General features: G+C 31.4%; 1 protein-coding gene and 1 non-coding gene across 11 annotated transcripts in view; one reads left to right on the top strand and one right to left on the bottom strand.

Annotated features, from left to right (window-relative positions):
* Nucleotides 1–18,040, bottom strand: part of SOX5 (SRY-box transcription factor 5) — a 1,270,393-nt gene that overhangs the window by 503,020 nt on the left and 749,333 nt on the right. For all 10 annotated transcript variants that reach the window (XM_074194255.1, XM_074194256.1, XM_074194251.1 and 7 more), the window contains one exon: nucleotides 11,551–11,660. The gene's annotated coding sequence lies outside the window, so the exon portion shown is untranslated. The remainder of the gene's footprint in view (nucleotides 1–11,550; nucleotides 11,661–18,040) is intronic.
* LOC141494579 (U6 spliceosomal RNA) lies at nucleotides 7,867–7,973 on the top strand. Its single transcript, XR_012470487.1, has one exon. It is a non-coding gene; the product is annotated as a U6 spliceosomal RNA (small nuclear RNA).

Here is an 18,040-nt window from a genome sequence, read left to right as displayed (position 1 = left end):
AAAAGAATGCTGAGAAACCCATAATTGTACTACATTGAATGGAATATGATACAGAATTAAAATGTTCTATGTCAAAAATTCTATATATCATAAGAAGCATAAGAATGAAAATGAGACATGTCTAGTATGCTAATGGGGGAACTAAATTCAGAATATCTAGAAAAGGATACAATAAAAGGACAAAGAAAATAAGCAATTTTTAGAAAAGGGTAATACAGATGAATGAAGTTGTGAATTTAGATGAAGGTTGGAGGGAAAGGATGATTTAAATCAGTCTTACTGTTTAGGGAAAATGAATTAAAAGGGGACTAGGAGTGATTTTTGAATGAATAAATGAATAATACATTAATAATTTAAATATTGAGGATAGGAGTGGGTAGCTCAGTGGAATAGCTAGGCCACTGGCCTACAATCAGGAAGACCTGAGTTCAAATCCAGTCTCAGTTATTTCCTAGCAATGTGACCCTGGACAAGTCACTTAACTTTGTTTGCCTCAGTTTCCCCATTTATAAGATGAGCTAGAGAAGAAAATAGCAAATAACTCTAGTGTCTTTGCCCCCCCCCCCAAATATAAGGGGTCACAAAGAGTCACATATGACTGAAATGATTGAGGAACGTAAGTAATTGTAAATGAGGAAGCTAAATTGGAAGCTTTACTACATATGTAATACTTGAGCTAAATATAAGCTCAAGGTAACTCCAGGGTATATGACATCTCAATTCAAAGCTTTTTCTAGAATCTGAATGAATAAAACTGAAACCATTTTATACACCTAAGAATTTTCACCAATGTCTGCCTATCTGAGGACATACATTAAGATAGATATGATACCATAAAAGTTCTAGTCTACCCTAATGTCAACTATAATACATTTATGCTATTAAATAATCTATTTTGGCCTGTTTTCTAAAGAATAAAATAAAGGGATTGTATTTAAGCAGTCAATAAGTTTTCTTTCAACTCTATTTCTATAAGGCTATCATGAAAAAACTTATGTTTAAAATCTCAAAAACCACCATTCAGAAGTATAATAGTTATTAAGTTATTACTTAATTTTTTTCTCCTTGGGGATAATATAATTAATTTAACTTTTTTACATAATTCATTTATCTATCCTTTAATTATTTTCTCTTATTCTTTCTTTGTCATTACATTGCTGTTTTAAACTAAAGATTCTCCAAAAGGAAATTATCTGCCAATAAGGTTACATTATGATCTTCAAAAAAAAAACCTGCCAATCATCTAAGTTATTATCAGTTTCTTTTATGTTTACTATTTCCTAACCCCAAAACATACTCATCCTTGGTTCTTTAAAATTTTAATTATTTCCTAGTGAAATTACTCTATGAAGAATTGGGAAGATATTTTTGGATTTCTGGACAATGGGATACAATATAGGATTGACAATTTCCTTGTCAGAGATAGAATACACTTAACAAAGACTTTAGAAATTGATTTGTCTAGAGTATAAATCTAGTTTTAAAATTATTTAAATATAATCAAAGGAGAAAATTGCAAACACATTTCCACAAAATCCACTATTACAAGAGAGAATCTACAATGTATGAGAATATCATAAAGATTATTATAGTTTGACAAAAGGAAAATCTAAGAAAGATATCAACAAAAATTATAGATTCAGAAAACTACATACAAAGAAAAAAAGTACAAGCAAAATGAATTAGAATGCCAATAGCAAGATACTGTAGGGAAGGATTTAAGATTAGAATGCATGTGGAAAGGTATATCTAATTCAAAAGGTGTAACATTGTATATTATGAAATCATATTATAAAGCACCAGCCTTGGAGTCAGGAGTACCTGGGTTCAAATCCAGTCTCAGACATATAATAATTATCTAGCAACATGTAAAATCAAGTTTCAACATTTACTTCAAAAATCTTGAGTTCCAAATTCTCTCCCTTCACTGGGAAAGCAAGTTATTTGGTATACATTAAAAATGTGTAGCCATGAAAAAAAAATTACTACACAAATCATGTTATAAAAGTAAATATAACCAAACTCTCAAAGAAAGAGAAACCTCAAGAAAAATAAAGTGAGGGAAAAAAGTATGCTTAGTTTGTATTCAGATACCATTAACTCTGTCTTTAGGAGGGATAACATTTATCATAAATCCATCAGAGAAATTGTTTCAATATTTTTCCCACAAATGCTATTGCTAATTGTATTTCCCTCCATCTTATTCTCCCCCTCCCCATTTATTCTATTTTCTCCTTCCTTTCACCTTGTCCCTCCTCAAAAGTGAGTTGTATCTGACTACCCTCTCCCATGATATCTTCTTTCACCTACTCCCCTTTCCTCTCTTATTTTCATCTAGGTTAAGAAATATTCCTATAACCAATTGAGCATCACTTCTCTTCTTAGAGGAAGATGGCATACTCCAGCCTTAGCTAACCAAAGTTATGATGGGTCAATGCACTGATTAATATTCTGTAGTCCTTTAAAGAGTAATGAGTTACTTTCTAAGGGAAGCTAACCTGAACTCAGAAAGATTTTTAACCAGAAGATTGACCAAATATATTATTAATTAATTTAACTACTATGACCCCAAAAACCAGTCACAAAAATGTGGAATGATTCCATCCAAATCAGAACAAAAAATGATACTTCCATGTTCCCATGATTGCTTTGAAATTGTATAAGAAAATATTTATTAATTTAAGAAGTTTTCAAATATAAGATATTTTATTGAATAAATTGAGAGAAAATCATACATTATTCATTTATGTATAGTATCTAAGATATCTTGAGTTTTTAATGAATTTAAAATGATGAGATAGAAAAAAAGAATTCCTTAAAAAAGAAACAAATGCCAAAACTCTAGATTCAACATATTTGGGGAATTCATTGGAACATATATTTTAATCAACATAAAATGTTGTCAGTTTTTAAAATAATAGTATCATTTCCTGTTTACAGAAGAATAACTATCTGAAGATTTCCCCCCCCCATGGGTCAGTCATAGTTTTATCAAAAGAATGAATCCTTGAGTAAGAGTATCATTTTATTCTTCTTCATGGTTATGTAGCATATAAACACACAAATATATTTTATTATGTCTGTTATTGTATCTTTTCTGTATCTACAGTGAAATCAGAATGAAATAAAAATTGCCATCTTATATTGATATTTATTGAGAATCTGTGTTCACTAAGACAACTAGATTTATACCAATTATTCATATAAAATTAGTCCTTCAAAGTACCTTAGAATATTGTTAAAATTTCTAAAAGATTTCATTTTCAAATAAGATTTGTTAGATCAAGGGCAACATATAACCCGAAGGATGCATTTTTTTCATTTCACATTTATAGCACTTCTACCTTTCTGGATTTATTGAATAGTACTCTCCACATTTCAGACAAATTTGGGCTCCATCCCCAATCTTCCCCAATATATTTGCTTTTTTAGTTTCCTTTCCTGGGCTGTTCCTATGCTTGGAATGCACATCTTTACCTTCTTACTGACTCCTTGACAAATTCAAAAATTCTCTCAAACATCACTTCCTACTGAAAGCCCATCCTTTCTCATCCATCTCTCAGTGCTTTCTTCCTAGAAATTACAATAAACACACACACACACACACAACATACATTCATTTACATAGTTTCCTCTACAGAATGTAAGTTCCCTAATATCAGAAACTGTTTCTTTTTGTGTCTTCTCAGTGCATATCCTGGTGCCTGATAGATAGTAGGTGCTTAATAAAAGCTTGCTGAATGGATATATGGTAGAATTAGTATTGTTCCATTATAGATTACACTGTTGAATTATCTCTCAGATTGGTTGCCCTGCAACATCATTCCAAAGATCAAGATATCCTGAAGAATCTATTCTGTTGGAAATGTAGGCATATTTGACTACAAAAGCACAAAATAATGGTACCATCTACTACTCTAGAAATGATCCTTATATAAGAGACAGAATTGTATACAATAAAGAGTACTGAGATTCAGGAAACATGTTTAAATCTCAATTCTGCCATTAGACAGAAGAGATGTTCTAGATTAATCATTAATCCTTTCTCAGTTTTTTTATCTGAAAAAAAATGAGGTAGTTGGTCCAAGATCATGGAATAATAGCAAAAGTAGATCAAATAGCATGTAGAAATTATCTAGTTTAACCCTCTATATAAGGAAACAGACTCAAAACTAAAGGGATTTCCTCAAGTTTATACTGCTAAAAATGAATTCTAATCTGACTCCATATCCTCTGTACTTTCCACTATAAAATTGATAATAGAGCCACAGAAATTACCTTATTTTAGGTCGTGTGGTCTATCTTGTACCCATGTGGATAGAAACACCTTTCAACTCAAAAAGACTGTCTCATGGTAGAGCAGTCAATACGTTATCTAGCAGCCTACATTTATACAGCATTAATTGTATGGTTTTTCTTCATAAGAAGCAGAAATTGGCCTATCTGCAATTTATAGAATAATGAAATCATATATTTTGATGTGAATTTAAATATTACAATCAATATAATTAATATTATAACAATATCAAGCTGCATCAAATATACCATTATGAATTAAAATTGTTATTTTTGTTTACATTGTTGCATTCATTGTGTACAGTATATTATTTTCTTTGCTCTGCCCATTACATCACTTCATGTAGATCTTTTCATGCTTTTCTCTACTTAACTTGCATAATTTTTTTACAAGTTGTAACATTTGCACCATATATTCATGTACCACAGTTTATTTAGCTATGCCTCAAATAAGGGGTAACTACTTCATTTCCAATTATTGTGTATCACAAAATGCATGCATTGTATGTGCATGTGTATGTGTATGCCTGTGTTGGGTGTGAGGAAAGGACTTTCTTCTTCCTTGGAGTAAAATCTTTTGGTTAAAAGGGTTAGACATAAAACTCACTTTTTTGCATAACTCCAAATTGTTTTCTGAAATGACTGCATTGATCCACAGTTCCACCAACAATGCAGGAATGTGACTATCATTTCACTAGTTCTCCAGCCCTATATATTTCCAACTTTGTCATCATTGCCAATTTGCAGAATGTGAGATGAAATTTCAGAATTGTTTTATTTTGCATTTCTCTGGTTATCAGTAATTTGGAGAATTGTTTCATAGCAGTTATTTTATAGGACCATGATCTACTTTTGCATAAAGCTTTATTACTATTCCTCTATTCCTTCCTTCCATCCCCTCACCCACCCATTGAATAAACAAGAGATAGGATACCCGTGTGTGTGTGTGTGTGTGTGTGTGTGTGTGTGTGTGTGTGTGTGTGTTATATTGTATTGAAGAGTTTCTAAGTTTTCCATGGTTGATTTTCATTATAACATTGCTGTTAGGATTTATAGCATTATCATAGTTCTGCTTACTTCATTTTACATCAGTTAATAGGTTTCCCAGATTTTTTTTTCTGAAATCATTCCCTTAATTATTTCTTACAGCATATTGCTAATCCATCACAATCTGATACCATACCTTGTTCAGACATTCCCTAATTGATGGACATGTCCCCAGTTTCCAATTCTTTGCCACTGTAAATATTTTTATCAAATGGATTATTTCCCCTTTTCTTTGATCTCACTAGGGCACAGACTTAGTAGTGATATAATATAATATGATATGATGTGATATAATATAATAAAATATAATTATAATACAATATAATCTTTATATTACTTTCGGTATAGTTCCAAATTGTTCTCTAGGATAGTTGTATTAATTCACAGCTCCATATACTGCAATAAGTGTCCTAATTTTTCCACATTCTTCCAGCATTTTTCATTTCCCTTTCTATTCTCTTAGCCAATCTGTTGAATGTGAAGTGGTGCCTCCAATTTGTTTTTCTTAATGATAATTTTGGTTTTGTCTTCTAGAACCTTCCTGTTTTAAATCTTTATGCCATTTATCAATTGGGAACTACCTCTTATTTATAAAATTGGTTAAAGTTCTTTATCTCTTTCAGAAATGAGATCTTCATTAGAAAAATTTCTTATAGGCGGCTAGGTGGCATAGTGGATAAAGGACTTTCCTTGCAGTCAGGAGTATCTGGGTTCAAATCCGGTCTCAGACACTTAATAATTACCTAGCTGTGTGGCCTTGGGCAAGCCACTTAACCCCATTTGCCTTGCAAAAAAAACTTAAAAAAATTTCTTATGATAATTTTTCCAACTTCCTGGATTTCTTTTTAATTTTGGCCGCATTGGTTTTATTTCTATAAAAACTTTTAAATATTATTTAATGAGCATCCATTTTGCCTACTAAGATCTTCTATCTTTCTAAGATATAGTTATTTAAGTATTCCATTTCCTCTTCTATTACCCTGGGCTACTAACCTTCTGGTTTTAATTTAAATTGTTGGTTTTATTGGTATCTAGTTGAGAAAAGAACTTCTAGTAATTTCTTTAATTGCATCTTCATTAGTTATGTACTAATGTTTTTCATTTCTGATATTATTAATTTGCTTTTATGTTTTAATCAGATTAATTAATTGTTTGTCTATTATATTGTTTTTCCCATAAAACCAACTCTCATTTTTATTTGTTTGCTCAATGTTTTTACTTTTAATTTAATTAATTTAATTAATTTTATTTTATTAATTTCTCATTTGAATTTTTATTTTGGTATTTAGTGGTAATGTTTAAGCTTCGTCTCACTTTTTTGAATTGTATATTTAATTCAACTGATATATATGACGAGAAATATAAATTTTCTGCCAGGTATTTTTTGACTACTCCCCCCAACCCCCACCCCATAACTTGGAATATGGTCTCATTGTTATAATTCTATTTCATGAAATTATTTGTTATTTCTGTCTTTTGTTCTTTGACCCACTCATTCTTTAGTATTAGATTATTTAGTTTCCAATTAATTTCTAGACCTTTTATAGAACATAATTTCAAATGAATTATGATCTGAAAAGGGTATCTTTTATACTTCTACTTTTTTGAATTTGCAATGTTTTGTGCTCTATTAATAGTCAATGTAATACTGAGAAAAAGACATAATCCTTTAATTTTGTTTATAGGTTAACTTATCTATCTTTTTAAATTCTACTAAGCTCCTTATCTTCTTATTTATTTTTTAGTTAGATTTATCTGTGTCTCTGAGGGTTAACTTTAGGGCTCTCAATATCCTATCTATATCCTCCTGTAACTCATTTAAATTTTCCTTTAAGAATATGGATGTTCTTGTACACCCTAACAGCACCATGGTGGTGATGATCCACCTTAATGGACTTGCTCATTCCATCAGTGCAACAATCAGGTACAATTTGGTTATATCTGTGATGGAGAGAAAGAATTGTGGAGTTTGAACAAAGACCAAAGACTATTACCTTTAATTTCTTTTAAAAAGTTATCTTATTATGTGATTTTACTATCTCTTATACTTTATTTTTTCCTTTAAGGATATTATTTCTCTCTCATCACATTCAACTTGGATCAATGTAATACCATGGAAATAATGTAAAGACTAAGACTGACCTCTTTGGGGGGGGGGGGAGGGAAGTGAGATTAGGGGGAAAATTGTAAAATTAAAATAAATAATTAAATCTTTAAAAATAATATGGATGTTCTCCTATGCACTGAATATATATTTAGTGTTGCTATTACTTCATTGGCAAATGGGGTTTTAAGTGGATTGCCCAAGGCCACACAGCTAGATAATTTTAAGTGTTTGAGACCGGATTTGAACCCAGGTACTGCTGACTCCTGGGCCGGTGCTTTATCCACTGCACCACCTAGCCGCCCCCTTTAGATCTCTTTGAAAAGGTGACCAGGGGATTCTTTTAATTTCTATACTGCTCTCTGGTTCTGAGAGAACAGAATAGTTTTCTTTTATGATTTCTTTAAACATTATGTCTAGTGCTCACTTTTGTAGCACAAATATTAAAATTGGAATGATATAGAGAAGATTACCTTGACTACTGTAGAATGAAGACCAATAAATTGATGTTGCAATCTCTATTTTTTTTTTTGCAAGGCAATGGGGTTAAATGACTTCCCCAAGGTCACATATATAGGTAATTATGTGTGTGAGACTGGATTTGAACTCAGGTCCTCCTGTTCCATGGCCTGTGCTCTATCCATAATACCATCTAGCTGCCCACCAATGTATATTTTCTTAAAAAGAGAAAAAATATGATATCTAGGTTCTTTTTTAAATATAGATTTGAGATAATCTAATATCTCTTAAATTCTTTTTCTTTATCTATTTCCAGGTCAGTTGTTTTTCCTATAAGTATTTCACTTTTATTCTTTTTTTGTTTTTTTACTTTTATCACTTTTTTTGATCTCTTCAGGAGTCATTAGTTTTGACCTGACTAATTTTAATTTTCAAGGAGTTATATTTTTTTTAGTAAACTTTTTTTTTTTACCATATGGCCAGTTCTGACTTGTACTGAGATAGTTCCTGCACTATTTTTTCTTCTCTCAGCACAGTATCTGGCACAAAATAGGCACTTAAAATGCCTATTGAATTTGGAGGTGAATTTTACCAGGTTGTTAATTCTCTCGATTTTTCTTACATTGTTCTTATTCATTTTCCTCATTTTCCTCTTCTGTTTTTATTTGATTTTTTGTTGTTTATTTTTAATCTTTATCTTTATTCAAAAATTCCTACTGAGTTTGTGTTCAATCTGTATTGTATTTTGAGACTTTGCAGAAATATTTCCAAGTCATCATCTTTTTCTGAGTTTGTGTCTTGACCTTCAATAGCTGATTTTGATGCTCGGGCTCTTCTTTGCTGTTGTTGTTGGTTAATTTTTCTAACCTATTTACTGACTTCAGAGTTTATATCAGAGTTGGGATCTGCCAGCTTTGGGAATGTGAAAGATGATTATTCCGTTTTAGATTTAGATTCCGCTGTTTTAGTTTTGTGGTCCTGAAAGTTTTTGATGCTTTAAAGGTGGTGGGATCAGGGGAGAGGTAGGAAAACTGCCTTTCTGGTCTGCATCCTAGCCCTTACTCATCTGGGATTGTGATCTCTGATAACCACAATTTCTTTTTGCCCTGGAACTATGAAGTCTCTGCCGTGGAACTTTGATCCAGAAATGGGTAATGGGAAATGTAGTTGCCAAATGGTACCCACTTAGGTGCCCAGTGTTAACACAAAGTTTCCTATAATCTCCTTCTGACTAGAGATGTGATTGCTTTATCATCCCTAGGTGTTGAGTGCTACTGGCACCACTGTTGGTGCTACTTGTGGTGCTGCTTACCCTGCTTATTGCTTCTGCCTCTAAGACCTCTTTTAAAAGTATGTTTTAAATCTATGTAATTAAAAACAAGAATTTCCATAAATTGAGATTGTTTAGATATAAATGGTGGGAGAGTTCAGCAAATTCTTATTTAAACATTCAAAAAAGCCCACTTTACAAAAAGACTACCTTCCCCCCCCTTTCTTGTTGGTGAGAATCCTATCCAGAATAAGCAGATGTTCACTTTATATTTTTCTTTCAGGAAAAACTTTTCTTTGAGAAAAGTTTACATTGAATTTGTATTATATGAATTGCAGAATTATTAGTGATAGCTTTTGGTAGAATGACAACTTTGACAAGTGTTCATACAATTTAAATAACCGATATACTAACTTTTTATCACATTATTTGTATCAATATTTTTCTTTTTTAAATAAAATATAAATTAGTTATCTGATACTATTTTACAAAAGATAGAAACATTAAAAAAGATTTATTTATCCTTGGTTATTTCTTTCCTGGAAACTATTTTTGCATTGTGGTCCCTAAATGAGATATAGCATCAAATTTTCTTAAGTACTACAAATATATATAAAGAAAAATCATAATGAATTAAAAGCATTCTTTGACATAAAGATACAAGATGTATTTATTACTCTCAGTGGATGATCTTGATTAATTGATGAAGGCTCAGAAGAATTATACCACAGTGACATGATGCAATAGAAAAAAATTTAGCTATTACATATTGTATGTTCAGAACCAATTTCTGTAAGATAAAATAACAGTTCAGACTTGATATCTTTAATGTAAATTATTCTTCAATCAATCTCTGCTGCTTTTAGGTAAAATCTATGATGTGGATCTCTCATGTTGCAAAGCTAACATGATTTGCTAAAGTTAATATGATTTTCCTTTTTTCTCTTAAGAAACTTTACAACAATACTGTTGATTAAGTTTCTATTAATCAATAAGAGAAATGAAATAGAAAAAAATGTTTAATATAAATATATATTTAATATTTGGAAGTGAAAAAATCAATTAAAATTATTTTACTATAGTATCTTAATGCATGAGAAATATCTGGTTACTGATATGGGAGTAATTTCTGGATAAGGTCTCTATATAGAGTAAAGTCATCAATTTTCAAAGTAAAAATTAAAAATTATGACCCAATTGAAATTCAGAGAAAAAAATATAGACAATGTGAAATGCAACTGAAAAAAGTCTACAGTGAGATAGATTGAAATAATCAATTCTACACAAAAAAGTGAATAGACAAAACAACAAACACTGAACATCTACTATCATAGTTTCTAAATTTAATTTATAAAACAATCACCACAAAAAGTTGAGTCATTTAAATAAACAATCTTTACAAGCACAAATGTGACATCTAAAGTCAGATTTATTTAATATTTAAAAATAATAACATAGCACCTCACACTTCTCCAAACTCTTTAAAGTCATTTGATCTTTACAACAACTCATAGAGTTCAGTGCTATTAGTCCCATCTTACTGATGAGGAAAGTGAGGTAAGCAGAGATTAATTAATTACTTTCCCAGGTCACACAGCAGGATTTAAAATTTTTATTTATTTATTTAAGGCAATGGGGTTTTGAGTGACTTGCTGAAAGTCACACAGCTAGGTAATTATTAAGAGTCTGAGGCCTGATTTGAACTCTGTTCCTCCTGACTTCAGGGTCGATGCTCTATCCACCGCACCTAGCTGCCCCTGCACAGCAGTATTTGAACTCAATTATTTCTTGATTCGTATTTAATACTGTGTCTAAGCCCCATACCTGCCTTTATTCTCATTTGCAACATCCAAAAGAGGATGAAGAAAAAGTTCAACATAGAAGAAGTTTGAAGAAAGATTGGTGTGAAACAAAATTAATTCTGTATTTCTATAGCAAACTTTTTTATACTATGCATCTATACTAATAAAACACAGCCCCAAATGTGGAAACAGGGGTTTCACTAAAGAAAACAAGACAGAAGTGCAGTTGAACCAGATTAGGGATACATAGATGGTGATCTTGAAGGAAAAAGAGAAAATGCTGAGATGGCTGAAGGATTGATTATTAAGAATTCTGAAATCCAAGAATGGGAAGGATTATGAAATCATTAGGAAAAAATTGTTACATCATTCCTAAAAATTATTAATGAGCCAAGAAATATAAATCTACTTGTCTCTTTATGAAAATAATCTGAATGTGATGGTATCTCCTTGTTGAAAATATTAGAAAGGAGCAAGTAGATTCATACAGATGATTTTCTAATTTTAACCAAATTTTATAATTATGCAATTAACCAAAATTTTCAAAGAATAAAAGGTCTCAGTCTACTTACCTTTTGTTGAACTATTTAAAAGTATTTGATTTGTAAAAGCAAAATTCAGCCTTGATGATTCGGATCCAAGAAGTTGTCTTCCATGCATATGTTGAAATCATATAATCACCCTTTAAAAGATGGGACAATAGAAAAAATATTAATTCTCTAATAATTTTTATAACTTGGAGCATAAAGAACTATATTTTGATTTTTAAAAGTGTATGATGTACATTTTAGAATCCAAATGGGAAGAAATTTCACCTAATATATGAAGTGAATGGCATATTGCTGATTATAATTAAGACCTGAAACAATGTGAAGTCTTCTAAATGAAATACATAATTACTCAAATAGGCTTAGATTAATAAATCAAACAGTAAAAGCAAAATGGATGAAGAATGCCTGTTGTCTTGACTATGATATATAGATGGCTGAACAGTCCACTGAGTTGGTATATTAACTCAATTCTTTGTGAAGGGAGGAAAATAAAGCAAGCCCAGAACTGAACAAGAAGTAAATACAAGGTTACATCACTTAAAGGAAATACTCCAATTTTTTCAACAACTCCAAGTTCCCTTTTAATAAAAATTCTTTTTTTTTTCAGAAAAACCTGGATAGAATTCTATGAATGGATGATGAGTGAAATGAGCAGAATCAGAACACTGTACATAGTAGCAGCAACACTGAATAATGAAAAAAGTATGCTTGAATTAGCTCTTCTAAGGTACAATGATTCAAGACAATTCAAAAAAACTCATGATGAAAAATGTAGCCCATATCCATAGATAGAACCATGGAGTTTGAATGGAAATTGAAACATACTAGTTTCACTTTGACTTTTCCATGCATGTGTGTGTGTGTGTGTGTGTGTGTGTGTGTGTGTGTGTGTGTTTGTGTGTGTGCACATGTGCTGTTTTTTTGCCTTTGGTTCTATTTCTTCCCTTACATATCCAATGTACTGGTTGCACACGTACAATCTATATCAAATTGCTTGCTCCCTCCTTTGGAGGGAAAAAGATAAAAATTTGAAATTCAAAATCTTATAAAAAATGCTAAAAAACATTTTTGCAAAGAAAATCTATTTTTGCAAAAAAACTATTTGAAAAATAAAATACTATTTATCAAATAAAGTAAAAATTTATCTTTTAAAACTGATACTCAGAGCCAAGATGGAGGCTAGAAGCTAGCATGCCCCCAGTTTTTCCCAAGACAACACTAAATGAAACCTCTGCACAGCCATTAAAGCTACAGATTCCACTAAAAAAAAGATAAGAGCTGAAAAAATTTTCAACTTTAGACATCATGGAGAATCTTCAGTGAAGGTCTATCTCTTTGGGGGGAAGGGAAAGTAAAACCCAGCTAGGTGAGAGAGCAGAAAAGCTAGCAGGAGGCCTTTAGCGAAAATATAATCCAGGTCCCAAACAGCTTAATAACAACATAGGTCCCAGCAACTATATAGTAAGCCAGCAGGGAGGGTCCCAACTTCAAACAAAGTCTGAACCCTGGGAACACTGCAGCAGAAACAAGACAGGACTGGGTTGCTAATAAACTATTGCATAGGCAAAACTTGACATAAAGAGAGAAAAACATCTCTGCAAAGGAAATGCCTGATGGCATAGGCATTGCCTGGATGACATAGTCAATAACTTGGCCGATGCCAAGTCAGGGATCAGACCCCAGCCCCAGTAGAAAAAGCTGGGGTCTATACTCCCTATACCCCAGGAGCAGAGCTCAAACAATCAAAATGAGCAAAAAAGCTAAAAGAAAGCTACTATGCAGATAAAGATGATAACAATGCCACCTCAGAAAAAGAAGACAGTGAAAAATTACCTAAGGGTAGTTGCAAAAGAGTCTCTGAATTAGACTCAAATCCAAAAGCTCATAAAGGAACTTAAAAAAGAATTTAAAAACCAAAGGGGAGAGAGAGAGAGAGAGAGAGAGAGAGAGAGAGAGAGAGAGAGAGAGAGGAATAAAAAAGGAAAAAAAGAAATGAATCATGCAGGAAAATTATGAAAAATTGACCAAAGAAATCAACTCCTTTAAAAGTAAAAATAACAACTGGAAAAAATAATGTAACTCATCTAAAACTCAAATCAATCAAATGGAAAGTGAATGCAGCTCAGTAGACCAACTGGAAAAGTAAGCACAAAAGCTAAGTGAAGAAAAATAAAGCCCCCCCAAATTAGAATTGAACAAATAAAAACCAATGAATCCATGAGACTACAAGATTCCATCAAACAAAGTAAAAAGGTTTAAAAAACTGAAGAAAAAAATAAAGTATTTTTTTGTGAAAAACAAACAAGTTGGAAAATAGATCCAGAAGAGATAATTTAAGAATTATTGGACTACTAGAAAACCTAGATTAAAGAAAAAGAACCTGGAAAATATCTTCAGGAAACAATTAGGGAAAATTGCTCAAATCTTCAAGAGCAAGAAGACAAAAATAACTATTGAAAGAACATAACAAACTCCTCCAGAAAGAGATCTCAGGATAAAAATTCCAAGTGTTATCACAACCAAATTCCAGAATTCTCAAATAAAGGAGAAAATAATGCAAGCAGTGAAAAAGAAGCAATTTAAAAAACAAAGGAAACAAAATCAGACTTACACAAGACTTATCAACTTCAACAATGAAGGACTGAAGGACCTGGAATACTATATTTCAGAGAGCAAAAGACCTTGGATTACAACCAAGGATTTACTACCCTGAAAAATCCAGCATATTTTGTCAGGGGAAAAGATAGACGTTCAACAAAAGAGAAGACTTCCAAAATTTCCTGATAAAGAGAGCAGAACTGAATAGAGAATCCTATGTCCAAATACAAGACTCAAGAGATACATAAAAAGGTAAACAAAAAGGGGGGGCAATAAAACAAAGGTCAGTCAAGAATACTGAATTATATCAGCCCTATGAGGGAAGAAAAAATACTTGTAAGTCTTGAGAATTGTGTTTCTCTTAGGATAGTTAAAGGGTTGAATACATTTGAAAAAGACTGAATTTAGAGTATATATGTATAGTTGATTCTTGTCTTTCTATTGAAGAGGACCAATATGACATCACTGTGTTTGAGACAAATAGCCCAAATGAAAAACAGAGGTTTTTAAATTTATGTGTCTCAGGCCCCTTTGACCTACTTTAATTCTGTCTTGCTTATAGCTTATCACTTTCTCTTATAAGGGCATCATAAGCTGGGCAGTCCTGAGTCAGTGTCTCTTAAGAAAGACCTTCAGTGTCCCAATACTTAGAGTACTTAGAGACTCTAGAGTTAAGTTAAATGAGAAATGACTTTAGGGAAAGAGGGTGTGAACCCACTTAGAAGGGTTTAAAATAAAGAGATTGGGAAGTGATTTTATCTTAATCCATTCTTCAGTTAATAAGAGTTTAAATGCCATGATTAGGGATCTGAAGGGGGGACATTGGAGAGAGTTTTCTTGAAATAGGGGAACAAATAAAATGATTTGATTTTGCTTAATACTTTGATTCATGAGGATTTTGTGTCCATGGAGGGTATTTGAAAAGGGGGTAAGGTATAAAGTGATAATAATTTGATGTCACTCATGACTATGGGTCATGTATTTCTAATTAGACAGAAGAGGGGAAGGTCTTAGTGACTATGAGGCAATACTGCTTATCAATCAATCAATCAATCAACCTGTGATTATACTTTGTACTTTGAGTTTATCAAGCTATCAGGCAATCAATCAATCAACCTTTGATTGCTGGTACTTTGATTGATATTATTTCTATAGGTAAAAACACCAGGTGAAGAGGCACAAAGATCTAGTATGGAAGAGGAGAAAAAAGGAAGAGTGCAAACACTGAGTAAATCCTATTCAATAGATTTGGCCCAGAGAGGGAAAAACACACATCCACACTTGGGTTTAAAAATATATCCCATGCAACAGGAAAATGGGGGGGGGGGAGGAAGGGAAGGAAAAAGGAAGAAGTGACTGATAAAAGGGAACGTGACGGTATAAGTGAAAATAAACAAAGTTAAAATTTAAGGAGAAATGGAGTAAAAATTTGGTGATGAGGAATAAGAGGACAGGAAAGAGGAAAAATATAAATGGGGAAGGAGAACATGGTGGGAAATTCATAATTTTTTATCTTAGCTATAAATGTCAATGGAATGAACTCTCCTATAAAACAGAAGCAGATAACAGAATAGATTAAAAATCAGAATCCTATAATATGTTGTTTACAAGAAACATATTTGAAGCAGACAGATACACGTAGCCTAAAGATAAAAGGCTGGAGCAAAATATATTATGCTTCAGCTGAAGAAAAAAATCAGGGGTAGCAATTTTGATTTCCAAAGAGAGCAAAATCAAAAATCTATCTCATTAAAAGGGATAAGGAAGGAAACTACATCTTCTTAAAAGGTACCATAGGCAACGAAGCTATATCATTATTAAACATGTACTGGTATAGTGTTCAAATTCCTAGAGATAAAGCTGAATGAATTACAAGGAAACATAAACAGCAATATTTTAATAGTGGGGAACCTCAACCTCTATCTCATGGAACCAGATAAATCTAACCATAAAATAAACAAGAAGAAAGTCAAGAAAGGTAAATAAAATCTTAGAAAACTTATACATATTAGCCCTCTGGAGAAAAATGAATGGGGATTGAAAAGAATATTCTTTTTCCTCTGCAGTATCCTTACCAAAACAGACAATATACTAGGTCACAAAAACCTTACAATCAAATGCAGAAAGGCAAAAATAATAAATGCATACTTTTCTAATCATGATACAATAAAAATTACATATTATAAAGGGCCAAGGAAATATAAAACAAAAATCAATTGAAAACCAAATGACTTAATTTTAAAGAATGAATAGATCAAGCAACAAATCATAGAAACAATAGACAATTTCATCCAAGAAAATGATTACAGTGAGACATCATATCCAAATTTATGCAGTTTAGTCAAATCAAGTTTCTAGGGGAAACTTTATACCTCTTAATGCTTATATGAATAAAATAGAAAAAGAGAAGACCAATGAATTGTGTATGCAATTGGAAAAGCTAGAAAAAAGAACAAATTAAAGTTCCCCAATTAAATACCATAATAGAAATTCTGAAAATCAAGGGAGAGATTAATAAAATTGAAAGCAAGAAAACCATTGAACTAATAAATAAAACTAGGAGTTGGTTTTATAAAAAAAATTAAAATATATAAACCTTTGGTTAATCTGATTAAAAAAAGAAAGATGTTCAGTTACTAGTATCAAAAATGAAAAGAGAAAACTAATCACAAATGAGAAAGAAATTAGAGAGATAATTCAGGGCAATTTTGTTGAACTGTATGCCAATAAATTGGATAAGCGGAGTGAAATGGATGAATATTTACAAAAATACAAACTTCCCAGATTAATAGGAAAGGAAATAAAATGCTTAAATAACCCCATTTCAGAAAAAGAAATTGAAGATACCATCAATGAACTACATAAGAAAAAGTATTCAGGTCAGATGGATTTACAAGTGAATTCAACATTTAAGTAACAATTAATTCTTATTCTACATAAATAATTTTAAAAAATAGGAGGAGTTCTATCAAATTCCTTTTATGACACCTATATGGTACTGATACCTAAACCAGGAAGAATCAAAACAGACAAAGAAAATTATAGATCAATCTCCCTAATGAATATTGATACAAAAATCTTAAATTAAATTTTAGCAAAGAGATTACATCAAGTTATTAGTAGGCTAATATACCAATTTATACCAGGTAGACAGGGATAGTTCAATATTAGGAAAACACTTAACATAATTGAACATATCAATTAAAAAAACAACAGAAATCAAATAATTATCTCAATAGATGCTGAAAAACCTTTGACAAACTGCAACATCTATTCCTATTAAAAACAGTAGAAATAGGAATAAATGGAGTTTTCCTTAAGATAATAAGCAATATCTATCTTAAACCATCAACAAAAATTATATGTTACAGGGATAAACTGGAAGCATTTTCAATATGATCAGAGATGAAACAAGGATGTCTTTATCATAATTATTATTCAATATATTATTAGAAATGTTAGCTTTAGCAATAAGAGAAGAAGAAGAAATTGAAGGTATAAGCATTAGCAATGAGGAAGCAGTTTTCACTCTTTACAGATGATATGTTGGTATACTTAGAGAACAAGAAAATCATCTAAAAAACTACTTGAAACAGTGAACAAGTTCAGCAAAATGGCAGGATTTAAATAAACCCACATAAATCATTAGCATTTCAATATATGAACAAAAAGTCCAAGAGCAAGAGTTAGAAAGAGAAATTCCATTTAAAGAAAATGCAGACAACATTAAATACTTGGGAATGTACCTCCCAAGACACATCCAGAAACTGTATGAAAACAATTGCAAAGCACTTCTCACACAAATAAAGTCAGATCTAAACAACTGGGAAATATGAATTTCTCATGGTTAGGTAGAGCTAATATAATAAAAATGACAATTCTACCCAAATTAAATTACTTATTCAGTGCCATA

The sequence above is a fragment of the Macrotis lagotis genome, chromosome 7, assembly GCF_037893015.1.
Source record: "Macrotis lagotis isolate mMagLag1 chromosome 7, bilby.v1.9.chrom.fasta, whole genome shotgun sequence".
NCBI lineage: Eukaryota > Metazoa > Chordata > Mammalia > Peramelemorphia > Peramelidae > Macrotis > Macrotis lagotis.
Note: the sequence above shows the minus strand (reverse complement) of the source record. Positions and strands in the feature narration are given on the sequence as shown.